We start from the raw sequence: 8,503 nt of genomic DNA, 5'->3' as shown, positions 1-8,503 counted from the left end.
GAGATGTGGCATACTTTGGCTAGGCCTAATAAACATATTGCCTTACACAGGTCTAAATCCTGTTGGCTCAACTAAGTTAGCACAAACCAGATACGTGCCAGAAATAATGTTAACATATGGAAAGCTGCTTGTTCTCCCCTATGAGGTTCCAAAGCTCACCTTTGGGAGCCTTGGGAAGTTAAGGGTGGGAGCTTTTAATAGTTAAAAATTGCTGCTGGTGGTCCCAATCCTGGCAGTGGCAATCTGGTAGCAATTTTTGTCTATTAAAACCCACCACCACTACCTGTCCCAAGGTTCTCACAAGGCCGCCTTGGGGTAAAAAGGAGCTATAATGAGCCTTCGAATCTCAAAAGCAGGGAGGGATAGAAACCTTTTCATTCATTTAAATTAATGATTTCCCATGCCTGGATATGGTTAAGACCTGTAACTATGCGAACACAATTTTGCCCAGTGTGGGTTTTTTAAATGGCAACCAAAAATTGTTTATTGATGGAAGCTCAAGAGTAGAGCAAAATCAGCCTTCCTGGAAAGCCATGAGCTCTAAACATGTATTCTGGATTTTGTATTTAAACATCTGTTTCTTTACAGATGGTTTAAGAAAAAATAGGCTTTATCTTAAAAATATTAAACTACGAGACAAACTGGGGAAAATACTGGTGGCAACACTCTAAGGACTATGTATTTTCTGCGTTTGCATAAAATAACTTCCCTGAGCAACACAAAAATGAGTTTCACCCTGTGGCCTGCACGTTAGAGTAGATCACATTATATAAGCACCATAGCAAAGGAGGATGCTTTCGTCTGATAAATGTTACCCCCTTGCCCTTCCAACTCAATCTAAAGCAAGTTTCTTCATTTAACAGCACAATCACCAGAGGTCAGGTTCACTTTTTACCTGTTTGTCCATGTATTTCTACAGTATTTCTTGTATTCTGTACATTACTTCTGAGAGCATGGACCTAAAAGAATAATTTAGCTCTTCTCCAGAAAGCTAGGTGTCCAGTCTAGTTGAAAACATGTTTACTTACCTTCAACAAGTACATTTAGGATCAGAGCCAAATTATCAGAAAGAAACATGGGGTGGGGAGAGAGCTCCTATTTCTTGAGGTTTCAAACTATCACACCAACTATGCATATACAGAAGGGGGGAAAGGGAAGGGGAGAATATGTACAAGTTTATGCCTAAATCTGATGTTCCACTATTGCTGGCAATTTGACCATGTTTTCCTCCTTGCAGCCCCAGAAGCTATTGACTTTGGAGTTTGTCCCAACATGCTGGAGCAGGTGTTCAAAGTATTGGCGGGCTGTACTGGAAAAGGGAGATCTCCCACTTTACACTGGATTCTGCTGCTCCGACAGCAAATGTCTAGCACTGATCTTTTCATTTATTTGGCTCACATTCAATCGGGGGATGTGGTGGCGCTGCGAGTTAAACTGCAGAAGCCTCTGTGCTGCAAGGTCAGAAGACCAGCAGTCGTAAGATTGAATCCACATGACGGAGTGAGCTCTCGTCGCTTGTCCCAGCTCCTGCCAACCTAGCAGTTCGAAAGCATGCAAATGCAAGTAGGTAAGCAGGTACCACCTCGGTGGGAAGGTAACAGTGTTCCTTGTCTAGTCGCACTGGCCACGTGACCATGGAAACTGTCTTCGGACAAACGCTGGCTCTATGGCTTGGAAACAGGGATGAGCACTGTGCCCTAGAGTCGGACACAACTGGACTAAATGTCAAGGGGAACCTTTACCTTACCACTCTAAACACAGAGTAGATGTTTATTGCCATTTTGTTATACAGCTAGTACAGCAAATTTGTGTTTGTTCATAAAAATATTTACATTTTTTGGCTGTTCTAATACTCCTTTGACAAAAAGAGATTTGCCATTCAAAGACATTTCAATAAGACAACAGAAGGGTATAACCAGCAAGGAGAAACAGAATAAGTTCTTGCAGGCTAAACCCCTGGAAAAAAACAAAACAGTATGCCCAAGGCTCACAAGGTGGAAGCCAACCAAACCTGTTTATGGAGAGTACTATTTGTCATAAAAGCCCTCATCACAGTCAGCTATACTGTACTTCTGAAGACAAAATGCAGAACAAGACATGATGATGAACTCAATGGCCAGGAAAGACTGGATGAGAAGAGATGGTCTTTCAAATATCCTGGTCCAATACCATTTAGGATCTTTTGGTAAGAGTATTTTGAAATAGCACAGCAGATTGCCTACCTATACAAAAGATCAGCAGACATCCCTAAACCAAGCAAGTTTTGGAAGATCAACATTGTAAGTCTTTCTCCCACTTCACCACAACACTGCTGGGACATCAATGCATGTTCACCCTTCTTCTTTCTTCTACTTGATGTTACTTCACTTAATGGAGATGGGAGAAATGGAAGGATCCCAGGCAAATATCCTTCACGACTAATGTTTAATTAACTTGAAGAACCTCTAATATATTTTCATCAATCATAAAGGTGTCACTAGGTTTTCAGAGAACCTCAACTAGTACTACACATTCAGGAAGAATTACATGTGAAGAACAGCAGTAGTACTGTAAATACTATTGACTTATAAGACCTCCAGATGTGATCAATAAACTCTACATGAAATAGCTTTTGAACAAGCCAGAAAACTGGGTAGACTCTGAAAATAATCTCTCTCGGGAGCAAGTAGATTTTCATCACGGCAGACCAATAGTTTTTTTCTTGAAACACCTAAGAAAGGTGGTCTGTGTGAATTGTAGTAGAGAAAGCAGTCATTTGTTTCTGGCTAAAAATAATAATCCAAACAAGCTTCTTCTTAATATCAAACATTCAAAGATATGGGCCCAGATTCATGTCCTACCAAAATCTGTTGAACTGTCTCTGAACTAAGTTTTGTTGATGTCCCAACTACAAAGGGCTGAAAGGATGCCCATATGGAGATTATCAGACATCTAATAAGTGTTGACTACCAGGTTATCCTTAGACAAGTAGTTAATTGTCATAGTCTATACATGGAAATCACCAGATGGGCAATATCGAAATCAGATTGATTATATTCTCTGCAGCCAAAGATGGAGAAGCTCTATACAGTCAGCAAAAACAAGACCTGGAGCTGACTGCGGCTCTGATCATCAGCTTCTCATAGCAAAATTCAAGCTTACATTGAAGAGAGTAGGAAAAACCACTGGGCTACTCAGGTATAATCTAAACCAAATCCCTTATGCATACAAAGTGGAAGTAAAGAACAGATTTAAGGAACTCGATTTGGTGGACAGAGTGCCTGAAGAACTTTGGATAGATGCTTGTAACATTGTACAGGAGGCAGCAACAAAAACCATCCCAGATAAAAGGCAATGCAAGAAAGCAAAGTGGCTGTCCAACGAGGCCTTAGAAATAGCAGAGAGGAGAAGGGAAACAAAATGCAAGGGAGATAGGGAAAGCTACAGAAAATTGAATGCAGACTTCCAAAGAGAAAGGAGAGAAAAGAGGGCCTTCTTAAATGAACAATGCAAGGAAATAGAGGAAAATAACAGAAACAGAAAAACCAGAGATCTGTTCTGGAAAATTGGAGATATTAAAGGAACATTTTGTGCAAAGATGAACATGATAAAGGACAAAAATGGGAGGGACCTAACAGAAGCAGAAGATATCAAGAAGAGGTGGCAAGAATACACAGAGGAATTATATCAGAAAGATTTGGATATCCTGGACAACGCAAATAGTGTGGTTGCTGACCTTGAGCCAGACATCCTGGAGAGTGAAATCAAGTGGGCCTTAGAAAGCCTGGCTAACAACAAGGCCAGTGGGGGTGATGACATTCCAGTTGAACTATTTAAAATCTTAAAAGATGATGCTGTTAAGGTGCTACATTCAATATGCCAGCAAGTTTGGAAAACTCAACAGTGGCCAGAGGATTGGAAAAGATCAGTCTACATCCCAATCCCAAAGAAAGGCAGTGCCAAAGAATGCTCCAACTACCATACAATTGCACTCATTTCACACGCTAGCAAGGTTATGCTCAAAATCCTACAAGGTAGGCATCAGTAGTATGTGGACCGAGAACTCCCAGAAGTACAAGCTGGATTCCGAAGGGGCAGAGGAACTAGAGACCAAATTGCTAACATGCGCTGGATTATGGGAAAAGCCATAGAGTTCTAGAAAAATATCTACTTCTGCTTCATTGACTGTGCAAAAGCCTTTGACTGTGTGGACCACAGCAAACTATGGCAAGTTCTTAAAGAAATGGGTGTGCCTGACCACCTTATCTATCTCCTGAGAAACCTATATGTGGGACAGGAAGCAACAGTTAGAACTGGATACGGAACAACTGATTGGTTCAAAATTGGGAAAGGAGTACTACAAGGCTGTATATTGTCCCCCGGCTTATTTAACTTATATGCAGAATACAACATGCGGAAGGCTGGACTGGAGGAATCCCAAGCCGGAATCAAGATTGCCGGAAGAAATATCAACAACCTCCGATATGCAGATGATACCACTCTGATGGCAGAAAGTGAGGAGGAATTAAAGAACCTTGTAATGAGGGTGAAAGAGGAGAGTGCAAAAACGGCTTGAAACTCAACATCAAAAAAACTAAGATTATGGCCACTGGTCCCATCACCTCCTGGGAAATAGAAGGGGAAGACATGGAGGCAGTGACAGATTTTATTTTCCTGGGCTCCATGATCACTGCAGATGGAGACAGCAGCTACGAAATTAAAAGACGCCTGCTTCTTGGGAGGAAAGCGATGGCAAACCTCAACAGCATCTTAAAAAGCAGAGAAATCACCTTGCCAACAAACGTACGCATTGTCAAAGCTATGGTTTTTCCTGTCGTGACATACGGAAGTGAGAGCTGGACCATAAAGAAAGCAGACCACCAAAGAATTGATGCCTTTGAATTGTGGTGCTGGAGGAGACTCTTGAGAGTCCCCTGGACTGAAAGGAGAACAAACCTATCAATTCTAAAGGAAATCAACCCTGAGTGCTCCCTGGAATGACAGATCCTGAAGCTGAGGCTCCAGTACTTTGGCCATGTCATGAGAAGGGAACACTCCCTGGAAAAGACCTTAATGTTGGGAAAGTGCGAAGGCAAGAGGAGAAGGGGACGACGGAGGATGAGATGGCTGGACAGTGTCACCGAAGCAACCAACATGAATCTGACCCAACTCCGGGAGGCAGTGGAAGATAGGAGGGCCTGGCGTGCTCTGGTCCATGGGGTCACGAAGAGTCGGACATGACTAAACGAACGAACGAAGAAACTATACAAAAATCTTATTGCCCCTCCTGGGCACTTGCTACCATCGCTTCATCTGTACACATGGTTTCAAGAGTTTAATGACTAACTGTAGATTAAATATTCTACCATTGATGGAAATTAAGGGCCAATATCACAGTCAGCCTCAGATGAGTAGGCGTTGTTCTGACGGCTTCCAAATGAGAAAGGACCTGGTTCACCCTTTCTTAGAAAATGCATTATACTAGGACTCAAGAACCCAGTATTTTGCAGCCAGAGAAGTCTGTAACTCGAAAAGTCTGTAAGTCGAGCTGTCTGTAAGTCGAGGGTCCACTGTAACTGCTTGCTTCCAATGGTAAATTAAGAGAACCTCTACAGTAAATGAGCACAACCCACGAAATGTACAAATAGTTATGGGAAGAACCTAATCTTCAGTTTTGCCATTTTCTTTAGTTTAATCTTCCCTTTGAAATTGGCCTGAAACTCTCCAAAGATCAATATAAAGAATATGGACAACCACTGGAAAAAAATTCTAGAAGACATATTTTGTGAAGACAATGAAGGTAACTTCCTGAAAACAATGAAGGTAAATAAGGACTCCAATAACTTATCCAACATACAAGCTATATGCAAATTAAGAACTGCTGGTTTCTATATATCAGACTTCATGCATTTTGAATATCCTCCCTTCTTCTTACTGGTTGAATTAATCTCACCATACCATTGAAAATCAGAGAAGTAATAAACCAAAAGCTTTAATAGCAGAGGCAAACATCTCTTGATGACTTCATTTTAACAGAAAACAAGCATTACTTTCTGTATTTTTGTTGCTTTGGGATATTGTCCACCTTTGCTGTAAACTGCCCAAGTAATCCAGGTGTTATAAGGTGGTAGCACAAAAGCATAATAAAGAAAGCAATATATTTGACTGTGCAAGTACAATTTTAAATACATCTCTAATTAATTATTTAGTGTTTCCAAGTAAATATGCTTAATGAGGATTGAAACTTAAAAATACTAAAGCAGTATGTTCAAAATATCTAGAAGACCTTGACCCTGGAATAGATTGTCTAGAGTTTTGGGGTTCCGTGTCATCAATATGTGGATGATATTCAACTCTATTCCTCCTTTCCATCTTATCCCAGGGAAGCCATTTTGAACCTAAACCAGTACCCAGAACAAATTAAAGCTTCATCCAGATAAGACTGAGGTGCTTCTGGTCAATTGAAAGGTAGATCAGGAAACAGGATCCAGCTTGTGCTGGATGGTGCTAACCTCCACATGAATATTCAGGTTTGCAGCTAGGGAGTACTCTTGGATTCAACCCTGAACCTGGATGGCCAGAATTTGGCAGCCGCCTCGGATGTGGTTGCACAATTAAACCTAGCATGTCATCTACAACCATTACTTTAGAGATATGCTCTGATCCAGTGATTTCTGTAACATGCTGTATGTGAAGCTGCCTTTGGAAACGGTTCAGAAATGGCAGAAGTTTCAGGATGCTACAAGCTACCTAGACTCCTACTGGAGCTGGTTACCATATTTGCCGGAGTACAAGATGACTTTTTGACCCTGAAAAACATGCCTCCAAGTCGGGGGGGGTCGTCTTGTATACTGGGTGCATGTCTAGCAAACCCTCCCTCTTTCCCAGCGAAGTCACTTACCTGATAGTAAGACCCAGTAGACCTCCGCTCCTAGCCTGGGAACAGCCTGACTCTAGCGCCGAACAGCTGACTGTCGGAACAGCAGAGAGGCAGCAGCCATTTTGAGATGTGACCACATGGCTGCTGCCTCTCCAAAATGGCTGCTGCCTCTCCAAAATGGCTGCCGCCTCCGAAAAGGAACCAAAAGGGGCAAAAGGAACTCTCCTCATGATGCAGCCAAAGCAGAATCACGCATGCGGAAGAGGGGGTAGTATTATACAGCAAGTATATAACAAACTCTACATTCTGAGTGGGAATGTTGGGGGGTCGTCTTATACTCCCAGTCGCCTTATAGACCGGCAAATACGGTATAACAAAGCTGGTTGTAACAAACTCTTTGTTACAACAACTTCACTGGCTACCAGTCCATTTCTGGGACAATTCTAAGTGCTGCTTTTACCCTATAAAGCCCTAACAACTTGGGCGCAGGCTATTTGAGAGAACTATTTGTATCAGCTTTTCTGGGTTATGTTCTTCAGGGGAGGGCTCTCTCTTGCTCCCTCGGCTCTCACAAGCATGCCTGGTGCTGACCTGGGAGAGGGCCTTTTTTGTGGCTATAGAGCTGTAGGCTGTAGAGCTCCCTCCCATGGGAGACTAGGCTAGGCCCCTCTCTGCTGTACTTCTGGTGGCAAGGAAAGATCTTTCTTTTTAGGCAGGCTTTTAATAGGTAAACTGCTTCTGAGGAAAGGATATTAGGGGGCGAGTTTTTTAAAAAAATGTTTTAAAATGTGTATTTTAAATCATCTGCAAGGGATTCGGTTTAATACCTTTTAACAATTCATATGTTTGTTCTCTAATAATGTGATTTCTATGTTTGTTGTTTTAATATTTTTGTTAAATAATTTGTAAGCTGTTTTGAGGCTCTTTACAGGGAAAAGTTGGAGTAAACATTAAATGACTAAACAAATAATAAAGTGAATAATGTTCTTCAGTTGTAAACCTCATGCTTTTTCAAACTCTTATCATAATTGGATCACTTTGAATACTTGGGACTTATAACCTTACCATCTCAGTCAACACAAGTAAGTAACATGTAAGCCTTTCTTTTGCAGACTTGTTCCATGGCTATGTGCCATGAAGTCGCTTCTACCTCCGGGCAATCCTAAGAAGGATTTCAAGGTATGTGAGATGTTTAAGGAGTGTTCTACCAATGCCCCTCACCGGAGGGTTTGTTTGGCCAAGCAGTATTTTGGATCCAGGTCTCCTGTGCCCTAGTCTGTCACTCTATCCACTATACCACACTGGTTCTCCCTTATGAGATTTGGTAACTTGCAAAAATCTGTTTCTTGTCACAGTAATTTTTTCTTTTTGCAATTATATTTTGAAGTCTAATATGCAACCACATCCAGAACACTGTGTACAGTTCTGGCAATATCGCCCCTCAAAAAAAGTTATCGAATTGGGAGCAGGACAGGAAAAGGCAACTGTTTGGAATATTTTCTCTACAAAGAAAATGGAAAATTTATTTCATTTTATTCCCATTCGGTTTCTTTAATGGGGCTTGAATTCACCTCTGTCTATATTAAATTAATAATTAATGTTTTAAACTTGCTATGGTAAGGGGTAGCAATGGTTATTTTTTCC

Source organism: Pogona vitticeps, chromosome 2 (assembly GCF_051106095.1).
Source record: "Pogona vitticeps strain Pit_001003342236 chromosome 2, PviZW2.1, whole genome shotgun sequence".
NCBI classification, from domain to species: domain Eukaryota; kingdom Metazoa; phylum Chordata; class Lepidosauria; order Squamata; family Agamidae; genus Pogona; species Pogona vitticeps.
Note: the sequence above shows the minus strand (reverse complement) of the source record.